This window comes from Hordeum vulgare, chromosome 5H, assembly GCF_904849725.1.
Source record: "Hordeum vulgare subsp. vulgare chromosome 5H, MorexV3_pseudomolecules_assembly, whole genome shotgun sequence".
In the NCBI taxonomy this organism is placed as follows: domain Eukaryota; kingdom Viridiplantae; phylum Streptophyta; class Magnoliopsida; order Poales; family Poaceae; genus Hordeum; species Hordeum vulgare.
Window position 1 is genome coordinate 2155928 of NC_058522.1, and position 14153 is coordinate 2170080.

Here is a 14153-nt window from a genome sequence, read left to right on the forward strand (position 1 = left end):
CCAGAAGACTGGCTGATCGACTACACCAGGGCCGTAGGCATCCCCAGGGGCAACAAGCGCGTAGCGGTTCTCTACGTGCCACTCATGCTGGCTGGCTCGGCCTGGACTTGGCTTAACAGCCTCCCGGCCGGCAGCGTCAACTCCTGGGTGGACTTCAAGGAGGCATTCGTCCGCACCTTCACTAGCACATACAAGCGCCTCGGCCGGCCCCGCGAGCTGGCCATGTGCGTCCAGAAGGCCGACGAACCCCTTCGCGACTACGTCACCTGGTGGACCGAGCTCCGCAACTCCTCCGAGGGGGTGCATGAGGTACAAGCCATCCAGTACTTCATCGACGGATGCCGAGACGGCACCCTCCTCAAGCACAAGCTCATGTGCGCCGAGCCCACCTCTTTGGCGGTGCTCATGGCCAAGGCGGACAAGTATGCCACGGCCGACTCCGCAATGCGCATCAAGGTGACCCTCTTGGACAAGGTTGTGCCTGCGCCAGCTACTCCCAAGCCAGTTGGGGACAACCGAGGCGGCCAGAATAACTACAAGCGCAAGGCGGATCAGATGGATCCCCGCTCCAACAACAAGCTAGTGGCCAATGTGGAGGGCGAGGCGTCGGCTTCTCAAGCCGGCCCTCCACGAAAGCGTCGCAATCAGGGCAACCCCAACTGGCTGCCCAAGCAGTCTCTCGAATAGCTGCTTGACGCCCCCTGCAAGATACATTCTGGGGCGACACCGTCTACCCATACCCTTCGACAGTGCAGCGTCGCACGCCGGCTGTCGCAAGGGGAGGGCCTGCCGGCTTCTCCGGGTGTGCAGGCGGCGCCTCGTGCACCGGCTCCCAATCACGCTCCGCTTCCGCCGCCACCGCCTCGCGATGACGGTCCTCACCCTGACGACTATCCTCACCAAGACGGAGCGTTCGTCGTCTTCACCAGCGAAGGCAACGACAAACACAGCCTGCGCCAAAGACGGCGCCAGGTAAACGCCACTGTCCCCCCCGGTTCCCCAGTACATGCATTGGTCCGACAAACCAATCACATGGAGCCGGGTGGACCATCCTGCGGTGATGCCCAACCCGGGGTCATACGCACTCGTCCTCGCCCCACCTTCACCTCCAAAAGGCTCACCTGCCGATTCTCCCGGGTGCTGGTCGATGGCGGCAACAAGATCAACTGTTGGGGAACGTCGCATGGGAAACAAAAATTTTCCTACGCGCACGAAGACCTATCATGGTGATGTCCATCTACGAGAGGGGATGAGTGATCTACGTACCCTTGTAGACCGTACAACAGAAGCGTTAGTGAACGCGGTTGATGTAGTGGAACATCCTCACGTCCCTCGATCCGCCCCGCGAACAATCCCGCGATCAGTCCCACGATCTAGTACCGAACGGACGACACCTCGGCGTTCAGCACACGTACAGCTCGACGATGATCTCGGCCTTCTTGATCCAGCAAGAGAGACGGAGAGGTAGAAGAGTTCTCCGGCAGCGTGACGGCGCTCCGGAGGTTGGTGATGACCTTGTCTCAGCAGGGCTCCGCCCGAGCTCCGCAGAAACGCGATCTAGAGGAAAAACCGTGGAGGTATGTGGTCGGTCTGCCGTGGAAAAGTCGTCTCAAATCAGCCCTAAAACCTCCGTATATATAGGTGGGAGAGGGAGGGCTTGCCTTGGGGCTCAAGGAGCCCCAAGGGGGTCGGCCGAGCCAAGGGGGGAAGGTCTCTCCCCCAAACCGAGTTGGACTTGGTTTGGTGGGTGGGAGTCCTTCCTTCCCTTCCCACCTCCTCCTTTTTTTTTCTTTCTCTTTGATTTTTTTCTTCCAATGCGCATAGGGCCCTTTTGGGCTGTCCCACCAGCCCAGTAAGGGCTGGTGCGCCACCCTCAAGGCCTATGGGCTTCCCCGGGGTGGGTTACCCCCCCTCGGTGAACTCCCAGAACCCATTCATCATTCCCGGTACATTCCCGGTAACTCCGAAAACCTTCCGGTAATCGAATGAGGTCATCCTATATATCAATCTTCGTTTCCGGACCATTCTGGAAACCCTCGTGACGCCCGTGATCTCATCTGGGACTCCAAACAACATTCGGTAACCAACCATATAACTCAAATACGCATAAAACAACGTCGAACCTGAAGTGTGCAGACCCTGCGGGTTCGAGAACTATGTAGACATGACCCGAGAGACTTCTCGGTCAATATCCAATAGCGGGACCTGGATGCCCATATTGGATCCTACATATTCTACGTAGATCTTAACGTTTGAACCTCAGTGTCAAGGATTCATATAATCCCGTATGTCATTCCCTTTGTCATTCGGTATGTTACTTGCCCGAGATTCGATCGTCAGTATCCGTATACCTATTTCAATCTCGTTTACCGGCAAGTCTCTTTACTCGTTCCGTAATACAAGATCCCGCAACTTACACTAAGTCACATTGCTTGCAAGGCTTGTGTGTGATGTTCTATTACCGAGTGGGCCCCGAGATACCTCTCCGTCACACGGAGTGACAAATCCTAGTCTTGATCCATACTAACTCAACTAACACCTTCGGAGATACCTGTAGAGCATCTTTATAGTCACCCAGTTACGTTGCGACGTTTGATACACACAAAGTATTCCTCCGGTGTCAGTGAGTTATATGATCTCATGGTCATAGGAACAAATACTTGACATGCAGAAAACTGTAGCAATAAAATGACACGATCAACATGCTACGTCTATTAGTTTGGGTCTAGTCCATCACGTGATTCTCCTAATGACGTGATCGAGTTATCAAGCAACAACACCTTGTTCATAATCAGAAGACACTGGCTATCTTTGATCAACTGGCTAGCCAACTAGAGGCTTGCTACGGACAGTGTTTTGTCTATGTATCCACACATGTAAATGAGTCTTCATGCAATACAATTATAGCATGGATAATAAACGATTATCTTGATACAGGAATTATAGTAATAACTGTATTTATTATTTCCTCTAGGGCATAATTTCAACAGTCTCCCACTTGCACTAGAGTCAATAATCTAGCCCTCACATCATCATGCGAATTACATTGTAATAAATCTAACACCCATACAGTTCTGGTGTTGATCATGCTTTGGCCGTGGAAGAGGTTTAGTCAGCGGGTCTGCTACATTCAGATCCGTGTGCACTTTGCATATATTTACGTCCTCCCCTTCGACGTAGTCGCGGATGAGGTTGAAGCGTCGTTTGATGTGTCTGGACTTCTTGTGAAACCGTGGTTCCTTTGCTAAGGCAATGGCACCCGTGTTGTGACAGAACAAGGTTATTGGATTCAGTGCGCTTGGCACCACTCCAAGATCCGTCATGAACTACTTCATCCAGACACCCTCCTTAGCCGCCTCCGAGGCAGCCATGTACTCCGCTTCACATGTAGAATCTGCTACGACGCTTTGCTTGGAACTGCACCAGCTTACCGCACCCCCATTAAGAATAAATACGTATCCGGTTTGCGACTTAGAGTCGTCCGGATCTGTGTCAAAGCTTGCATCGACGTAACCTTTTACGGCGAGCTCTTCGTCACCTCCATACACGAGAAACATCTCCTTAGTCCTTTTCAGGTACTTCAGGATATTCTTAACCGCTGTCCAGTGATCCACTCCTGGATTACTCTGGAACCTACCTGCCATACTTATGGCCAGGCTAACGTCCGGTCTAGTGCACAGCATTGCATACATGATAGAGCCTATGGCTGAAGCATAGGGGACGGAGCGCATATGCTCTCTATCCTCATCAGTTGCTGGGCACTGAGTCTTACTCAATCTTGTACCTTGTAAAACTGGCAAGAACCCCTTCTTGGACTGTTCCATTTTGAACCTCTTCAAAACTTTATCAAGGTATGTGCTTTGTGAAAGTCCTATCAGGCATTTTGATCTATCCCTATAGATCTTAATGCCTGGAATGTAAGCAGCTTCTCCTAGGTCCTTCATAGAGAAACTTTTATTCAAGTAATCCTTTATGCTTTCCAAAAACTCTACGTTGTTTCCAATCAGCAATATGTCATCCACATATAATATTAGAAACGCCACAGAGCTCCCACTCACTTTCTTGTAAATACAAGATACTCCAACCACTTGTATAAACCCAAATGCTTTGATCACCTCATCAAAACGTTTGTTCCAACTCCGAGATGCTTGCACCAGTCCATAAATGGATCGCTGGAGCTTGCACACCTTGTTAGCATTCTTAGGATCGACAAAACCTTCGGGTTGCATCATATACAATTCTTCCTTAGGGAAACGTTAAGGAACGCCGTTTTGACATCCATCTGCCAGATTTCATAATCGAAAAATGCAGCTATTGCTAACATGATTCTGACGGACTTAAGCATCGCTACGGGTGAGAATGTCTCATCATAGTCAACTCCTTGAACTTGTGAAAAACCCTTTGCCACAAGTCGAGCTTTATAAACGGTCACATTGCCGTCAGCGTCCGTCTTCCTCTTAAAGATCCATTTGTTCTGAATAGCCTTGCGGCCCTCAGGCAGTACCTCCAAAGTCCACACTTTGTTCTCATACATGGATCCTATCTCGGACTTCATGGCTTCTAGCCATTTGTTGGAATCTGGGCCCACCATTGCTTCTTCATAATTTGCAGGTTCATTGTTGTCCAACAACATGATTGATAAGACGGGATTACCGTACCACTCTGGAGCAGTACGTGGTCTCGTCGACCTGCGTGGTTCGACAGAAACTTGAACCAGAGTTTCATGATCATCATCATCAACTTCCTCCTCAACCGGCGTCGCAAGGACAAAGGTTTCCCCTTGCCCTACGCCACCATCCAGAGGGATGAGAGGTTCGACAACCTCGTCAAGTTCTATCTTCCTCCCACTCAATTCTCTCGAGAGAAACTCCTTCTCGAGAAAAGATCCGTTTTTAGCAACAAACACTTTGCCCTCGGATTTGAGATAGAAGGTGTACCCAACTATCTCTTTTGGGTAACCTATGAAGACGCACTTTTCCGCTTTGGGTTCCAGCTTTTCAGGCTGAAGCTTTTTGACATAAGCATCACATCCCCAAACTTTAAGAAACGACAACATTGGCCTTTTGCCATACCACAGTTCGTATGGTGTCGTCTCAACGGATTTTGATGGTGCCCTATTTAAAGTGAATGCAGCTGTTTCTAATGCATAACCCCAAAACGATAACAGCAAATCGGTAAGAGACATCATAGATCGCACCATCTCTAATAAAGTACGATTACGACGTTCGGACACACCATTACGCTGTGGTGTTCCAGGCGGTGTCAACTGTGAAACAATTCCACATTGTCTTAAGTGAGCACCAAACTAGAAACTCAGATATTCACCCCCACGATCAGACCGTAGGAACTTGATCTTCTTGTTACGATGATTTTCAACTTCACTCTGAAATTGCTTGAACTTTTCAAATGTTTCAGACTTGTGCTTCATTAAGTAGACATAACCATATCTACTCAAATCGTCAGTGAAGGTGAGAAAATAACGATATCCGCCGCGTGCCTCCACGCTCATCGGACCACACACATTGGTATGTATGATTTCCAACAAGTCACTTGCACGCTCCATTGTTCCGGAGAACGGAGTCTTAGTCATCTTGCCCATGAGGCATGGTTCGCACGTGTCAAGTGAATCAAAGTCAAGTGACTCCAAAAGTCCATCAACATGGAGTTTCTTCATGCGCTTTACACCAATATGACCTAAGCGGCAGTGCCAAAAAAATATGGCGCTATCATTGTTAACTCTATCTCTTTTGGTCTCAATGTTATGTATGTGTGTATCGCTATGAAGATTAAATATGAACAATCCTCTCACATTGGGTGCATGACCATAAAAGATGTTACTCATAGAAATAGAACAACCATTATTTTCTGACTTAAAAGAGTAACCGTCTCGCAATAAACAAGATCCAGATATAATGTTCATGCTCAACGCAGGCACTAAATAACAATGATTTAAGTTCATAACTAATCCTGATGGTAACTGAAGTGAAACTGTGCCGACGACGATTGCATCAACCTTGGAACCATTTCCTACGCGCATCGTCACTTCATCTTTTACTAGCCTTCGTCTATTCCGCAGTTCCTGTTTCGAGTTGCAAATATGAGCAACAGAACCGGTATCGAATACCCAGGCACTACTACGAGAGCCGGTTAAGTACACATCAATAACTTGTATATCAAATATACCTGATTTTTCTCTGGTCGCCTTCTTATCTGCCAGATACTTGGGGCAATTGCGCTTCCAGTGACCCATACCCTTGCAATAGTAACACTCCGTTTCAGGCTTAGGTCCAGCTTTGGGTTTCTTCGTCGGATTGGCAACAGGCTTGCCGCTCTTCTTTGAATTACCCTTCTTGCCTTTGCCGTTTCTCTTGAAACTAGTGGTCTTATTCACCATCAACACTTGATGCTCTTTACGGAGTTCAGACTGTGCGACTTTCAGCATCGCAAACAACTTGCCGGGAGACTTGTTCATCCCTTGCATGTAGTAGTTCAACACAAAGCTTTTATAGCTTGGCGGCAGTGATTGAAGGATTCTGTGAGTGATAGCCTCTTGCGGGAGTTCAATCCCCAGCTCAGCTAGACGGTTTGAGTACCCAGACATTTTGAGCACATGTTCACTGACAGACGAGTTTTCCTCCATCTTGCAAGCATAGAATTTATCGGAGGTCTCATACCTCTCGATCCGGGCGTTCTTCTGAAAGATAAACTTCAACTCCTGGAACATCTCAAATGCTCCATGACGCTCAAAGCGACGTTGAAGTCCCGGTTCTAAGCCATACAAGACTGCACATTGAACTACTGAGTAGTCCTCCTTACGTGCTAACCAAGCGTTCTTAACATCCTGATCAGCCGTAGCGGGTGGTTCATCTCCTAGCGCAGCATTAAGGACATAATCCTTCTTCCCAGCTTGTAAGATTAGCTTAAGATTACGAGCGCAGTCTACAAAGTTGCTTCCATCATCTTTCAATTTAGCTTTCTCTAGGAACGTATTAAAATTCAGGGTGACTGTCGCGTGAGCCATGATCTACAACACAAATATATTCAAAGTGGACTTAGACTATGTTCAAGATAATTAGATTTTAACTTAATCAAATTATTCGCTAAACTCCCACTCAAAAAGTACATCTCTCTAGTCATTTGAGTGGTTCATGATCCACTTACACTAGCTCAAGTCCGATCATCACGTGAGTTGAGTATAGTTTCAGTGGTAAGCATCCCTATGCTAATCATATCATCTATATGATTCATGATCGACCTTTCGGTTTCATGTGTTCCGAGGCCATGTCTGCACATGCTAGGCTCGTCAAGCTTAACCCGAGTGTTCCGCGTGCGCAACTGTTTTGCACCCGTTGTATGTGAACGTTGAGTCTATCACACCCGATCATCACGTGGTGTCTCGAAATGGCGAACTGTAGCAACGGTGCACAGTCGGGGAGAACACAATTTCGTCTTGAAATTTTAGTGAGAGATCACCTCATAATGCTACCGTCGTTCGAAGCAAAATAAGGTGCATAAAAGGATTAACATCACATGCAATTCATAAGTGACATGATATGGCCATCATCACGTGCTTCTTGATCTCCATCACCAAAGCACCGGCACGATCTTCTTGTCACCGGCGCCATGCCATGATCTCCATCAATGTGTTGCCATCGGGGTTGTCGTGCTACTCATGCTATTACTACTAAAGCTACATCCTAGCAAAATAGTAAACGCATTTGCAAGCACAAACATTAGTATAAAGACAACCCTATGGCTCCTGCCGGTTGCCGTACCATCGACGTGCAAGTCGATATTATCTATTACAACATGATCATCTCATACATCCAATATATCACATCACATCGTTGGCCATATCACATCACAAGCATACCCTGCAAAAACAAGTTAGACGTCCTCTAATTTTGTTGTTGCATGTTTTACGTGGTGACCATGGGTATCTAGTAGGATCGCATCTTAGTTACGCAAACACCACAACAGAGATATATGAGTTGCTATTTAACCTCATCCAAGGACCTCCTCGGTCAAATCCGATTCAACTAAAGTTGGAGAAACCGACACTTGCGAGTCATCTTTCAGCAACGGGGTTACTCGTAGCGATGAAACCAGTCTCTCGTAAGCGTACGAGTAATGTCGGTCCAAGCCGCTTCAATCCAACAATACCGCGGAATCAAGAAAAAACTAAGGAGGGCAGCAAAACGCACATCACCGCCCACAAAAACTTTTGTGTTCTACTCGAGAAGACATCTACGCATGAACATAGCTCATGATGCCACTGTTGGGGAACGTCGCATGGGAAACAAAAATTTTCCTGCGCGCACAAAGACCTATCATGGTGATGTCCATCTACGAGAGGGGATGAGTGATCTACGTACCCTTGTAGACCGTACAGCAGAAGTGTTAGTGAACGCGGTTGATGTAGTGGAACGTCCTCACGTCCCTCGATCCGCCCCGCGAACAATCCCGCGATCAGTCCCACGATCTAGTACGAAACGGACGGCACCTCCGCGTTCAGCACACGTGCAGCTCGACGATGATCTCGGCCTTCTTGATCCAGCAAGAGAGACGGAGAGGTAGAAGAGTTCTCCGGCAGCGTGACGGCGCTCCGGAGGTTGGTGATGACCTTGTCTCAGCAGGGCTCCGCCCGAGCTCCGCAGAAACGCGATCTAGAGGAAAAACCGTGGAGGTATGTGGTCGGGCTGCCGTGGAAAAGTCGTCTCAAATCAGCCCTAAAACCTCCGTATATATAGGTGGGAGAGGGAGGGCCTTGCCTTGGGGCTCAAGGAGCCCCAAGGGGGTCAGCCGAGCCAAGGGGGAAAGGTCTCCCCCCCAAACCGAGTTGGACTTGGTTTGGTGGGTGGGAGTCCTTCCTTCCCTTCCCACCTCCTCCTTTTTTTTCTTTCTCTTTGATTTTTTCTTCCAATGCACATAGGTCCCTTTCGGGCTGTCCCACCAGCCCGCTAAGGGCTGGTGCGCCACCCTCAAGGCCTATGGGCTTCCCCGGGGTGGGTTGCCCCCCCGGTGAACTCCCGGAACCCATTCGTCATTCCCGGTACATTCCCGGTAACTCCGAAAACCTTCCGGTAATCAAATGAGGTCATCCTATATATTAATCTTCATTTCCGGACCATTCCGGAAACCCTCGTGACGTTCGTGATCTCATCCGGGACTCCAAACAACATTCGGTAACCAACCATATAACTCAAATACGCATAAAACAACGTCGAACCTTCAGTGTGCAGACCCTGCGGGTTCGAGAACTATGTAGACATGACCCGAGAGACTTCTCGGTCAATATCCAATAGCGGGACCTGGATGCCCATATTGGATCCTACATATTCTACGAAGATCTTATCGTTTGGACCTCAGTGTCAAGGATTCATATAATCCCATATGTCATTCCCTTTGTCCTTCGGTATGTTACTTGCCCGAGATTCGATCGTCAGTATCCCTATACCTATTTCAATCTCGTTTACCGGCAAGTCTCTTTACTCGTTCCGTAATACAAGATCCCGCAACTTACACTAAGTCACATTGCTTGCAAGGCTTGTGTGTGATGTTGTATTACCGAGTGGGCCCCGAGATACCTCTCCGTCACACGGAGTGACAAATCCTAGTCTTGATCCATACTAACTCAACTAACACCTGTAGAGCATCTTTATAGTCACCCAGTTACGTTGCGATGTTTGATACACACAAAGTATTCCTCCGGTGTCAGTGAGTTATATGATCTCATGGTCATAGGAACAAATACTTGACACGCAGAAAACAGTAGCAACAAAATGACACGATCAACATGCTACGTCTATTAGTTTGGGTCTAGTCCATCACGTGATTCTCCTAATGACGTGATCCAGTTATCAAGCAACAACACCTTGTTCATAATCAGAAGACACTGACTATCTTTGATCAACTGGCTAGCCAACTAGAGGCTTGCTACGGACAGTGTTTTGTCTATGTATCCACACATGTAAATGAGTCTTCATTCAATACAATTATAGCATGGATAATAAACGATTATCTTGATACAGGAATTATAATAATAACTATATTTATTATTGCCTCTAGGGCATAATTCCAACATCAACATCCTCTACCTCGACACTCTCCGCAAGCTCGGGCTCAAGGAGACAAACGTCCTGCCAACCAGCACTGTCTTCCATGGCATCGTGCCTGGGTAGTCATGCTCGCCCATCGGCAAGATCCAGCTGGACGTCCTCTTCGGCGACAAGGCCCACTTCCGCTGAGAGTCCATATAGTTCGAGGTAGTGGACCTCACTAGCCCGTATTACGCGTTGCGGGGGAGACCGGCTCTGGCCAAGTTCATGGCTATTCCGCACTACACCTACCTGAAAATGAAGATGCCGGGTCCCAAGGGCATCATCACTATTGTTGGCGACTACAAGAAGTCGCTCGAGTGTGCCCAAGATAGCAGCCGCCTCGCCGACGCCTTGGTGATTGCTGAGGAGAAGCGGCAGATCGACCGGCTCGTGGCCCAGGCTACCGAGCAGCCGGCGATTCCTTCTCCTCCGTCCCAATCGGCCGGCGAGGGCTCTTTCAAGCCGGCTAAAGAGACCAAGCAGGTCCACTCGACCCTGCCAACCCGAAGCAGTGCATCACCATTGGGGCTGCCTCAGCCCAAAATAGGAAGGCGAGCTCGTCGACTTCCTCCGTGAGAATCGGGACATCTTTGCATGGTCCCCCAAGGACATGCCGGGTGTTCCGAGGAAGTATGCCGAGCACAAACTTCACATATGAACGGATGCAAAGTCGGTGAAACAACCTTTGCGCCGCTTCACCAAGGGGAAGCGGCACACAATCGGAGAAGAGATCACCCGGCTCCTTGCAGCCGGCTTCATCATGGAGGTTTTCCACCCAGACTGGCTGGCGAACCCAGTCCTAGTGCTGAAGAACAACACATGGCGAATGTGTATCGACTACACTAGCCTGAATAAGGCCTGTCCGAAAGACCCTTTCGCGTTGCCTAGGATAGATCAAGTGATCGACTCCACTGCAGGCTGCGAACTGCTGTCGTTTCTGGATGCTTATTCGGGCTACCATCAAATCCAGCTGGATCCAGCTGATCGCCTGAAGACCTCCTTCATCATGCCCTTCGGGGCCTACTGCTACACCACCATGACGTTCGGTCTGAAGAACGCGGGTGCGACATTCCAACGCTGCATGCAACAGTGCCTACTGCCACAGATTGGCAGAAACATCCACGTCTATGTGGATGACATCGTCGTCAAGACGAAGCAGCACTTCAGCCTCCTCGACGACCTGCGGGAGACATTCGCCAATCTACGTGAATACAAGATCCGGCTCAACCCTGAGAAGTGCGTCTTCGGGGTCCCAGGCGGCAAACTCTTGGGGTTCTTCGTATCCGCCCGCGACATCGAAGCAAACCCTCAGAAGATCAGCACCATCGAGCGGATGGTGAGGCCGGCTCGGATCCTCGACATCCAGAAGTTCGCCGGCTGCTTGGCATCCCTCAGCCGGTTCGTCAGCCGGCTTGGCGAGAAGGCCCTTCCACTCTACCAGCTCATGAAGAAGATGACGAAGTTTGAGTGGAACGACCAGGCGGACGAAGCCTTCCACGACCTTAAGCGGGTAATCTCGAGCCTGCCAATCTTGGGAGCCCCATCTGAAAGGGAACCCATACTCATATACATCGCGGCGACCACTCGCGTGGTCAGCGTAGTGTTGGTAGTTCAGTGCAAAGAGGAAGGCAAGGCCCTGCTAGTGCAGCGCCCTGTCTACTACCTTAGCGAGGTCTTGTCCGCCTCTAAGCAGAACTACCCTCATTATCAGAAAATGTGTTATGGTGTTTACCTTGTTGCAAAGAAATTAAAACAATACATCCAAGAGCATGCCATCACTGCGGTGAGCATTGCTCCGCTCTTAGAGATCATGGGCAACCGTGATGCCACGGGCAGAATTGCCAAATGGTCCATCGCCATGGCGGACCATGATATTCGGTACAAGCCTCGCACCGCCATCAAATCACAGGTGGTGGCCGACTTCTTAGTCGACTGGGCCGAGACCCAGTTCGAGCCACCGCCTCCAGACTCCACGCATTGGCGGATGCACTTCGACGGCTCGAAGATGCGGACAGGACTGGGAGCCGGCATCATCTTGACGTCTCCAAAAGGGGACCAGCTCAAGTACGCTCTCCAGATCCATTTCGCTGCCTCCAACAATGTCGCCGAGTACGAAGCACTGGCTCATGGCCTCCAGCTTGCCAAGGAGATCGGCATCCGGCGGCTCATATGCTTCGGCGATTCAGACTTGGTGGTGCAGCAGGTCTCTGGCGAATGGGACGCCAGGGACGCCAACATGGCAAGCTACCACTTCCTCATCCAGCAGCTCAGCGGCCCCTTCGAGGGTTGTAAGTTCCACCATGTTCCCAGGGCGGAAAATGAGGCGGCCGATACGCTGGCAAAAATTGGCTCCACGAGACAGGCCATTCCAGCCGGCGTTTCCCTCGAGCAACTCCACAAGCCGTCTCCTGAGTCGTCATCAATCTTAGTACCGGCCGACTCTATGATACGAGCGCCGCCGGCTCCGCCAGTTATGCCGGCTGTGGACCCCACGCCGGCTGCACTGACGGCACCAGCTCCAAATACGGCACCGACTGAGTCTACGGTGCAAGCGCCGTCAGCTCCACCAACTACGCCGGCTTCGGATCCTAATCCGGCTCCATTAGCGCTACCAACTCCAACAGCGGCACCAGCTACAACGACAACCCCGGCTCTGTCCGGGCTCGAATCCTCCCAGTGGGTGGACGTCATGGAGATAGACGGTGAACCGGCTGCAGTAATAGCACCGGAGACGCCATCAAGCTCGGGGGCTGCAGAAGCCTCCAACAGTCAAGACGAAGCAGAGGCGACCCTTGTGTCGGCTCCATCATGGGCTCAGGCCATTCCGGCCTTCCTTCTTCACGGCGAACTTCCTCAGAACGAGGCGGAGGCGAGACAGATCCAGCGCAGGTCCGCCGCCTACGCCATCATCAATTGCGAACTGGTGCGACGCAGCACGACAGGCGTGTTCCAACACTGCGTCGAATCAGAAAAAGGGCACGAGATCCTCAGAGACATCCACCAGGGGAATGTGGGCATCATGCTGCCTCCAGAACCCTGGTGGCCAAAGCATTCCGCCATGGATTCTACTCGCCCACGGCCCTCAAGGAGGCCGTGGATCTGGTGGACAAATGCGAAGGCTGCCAGCGCTTCAGTGCACAAAGCCATATGCCGCCCTCAGCGCTGAAAACCATTCCCTTATCATGGCCGTTCGCCGCCTGAGGACTGGACATGGTCAAGCCCTTCAAGACGGCTCGCGGAGGGATGCCACATCTTCTGGTAGCCGTCGACAAGTTCACCAAGTGGATCGAAGCCAGGCCCATCAAGAAGCTTGACGGCCCCACTACTGTCAGGTTCATCACAGACATCTCTGTCCGATATGGCGTTCCCCACAGCATCATCACCGACAATAGCACCAACTTCGCCAAGGGCGCCCTGGCGCTCTACTGTTCCAAGGTAGGCATCCGGCTCGACTTGGCCTCAGTGGCACACCCTCAGTCAAACGGCCAAGCGGAGAGGGCCAACGGCCTGATCCTAGCCGGCATGAAGCCAAGGCTGGTGGCACCACTGGCCAGGTCAGCCGGCTGCTGGATTGAAGAACTGCCGGCTGTGTTATGGAGCATCCGCACCACACCCAACCGGTCGACCGGCTTCACTCCATTCTTTCTGGTATATGGGTTTGAGGCTATTATCCCCACGCATGTCGAATTCGACTCGCCTTGGGTCACCCTATACACAGAAACGGAGGCAAAGGAGGCTAGAGAAGACGGTGTGGATCTCCTCGAAGAAGCAAGGGACTTGGCTTTGAGCCGGACGGCCATCTACCAACAAAAGCTGAGATACTACCACAGCAAAAAGATCAGGCCTCTCTTTTTCAGGGAGGGAGACTTGGTCCTCAGAAGAATCCAGCGCACTGCCTTCCAATACAAGCTCTCACCCCCCTGGGAGGGACCTTTCATCATCAATAGGGCGCTGCACAACAACGCTTACTACCTGATTGACGCCAGAAGCCAAGGAAGCAAAATAGGGACGACTCCGGCCAAGAAACGGAGCGCCCATGGAAGCGGCGTTGCT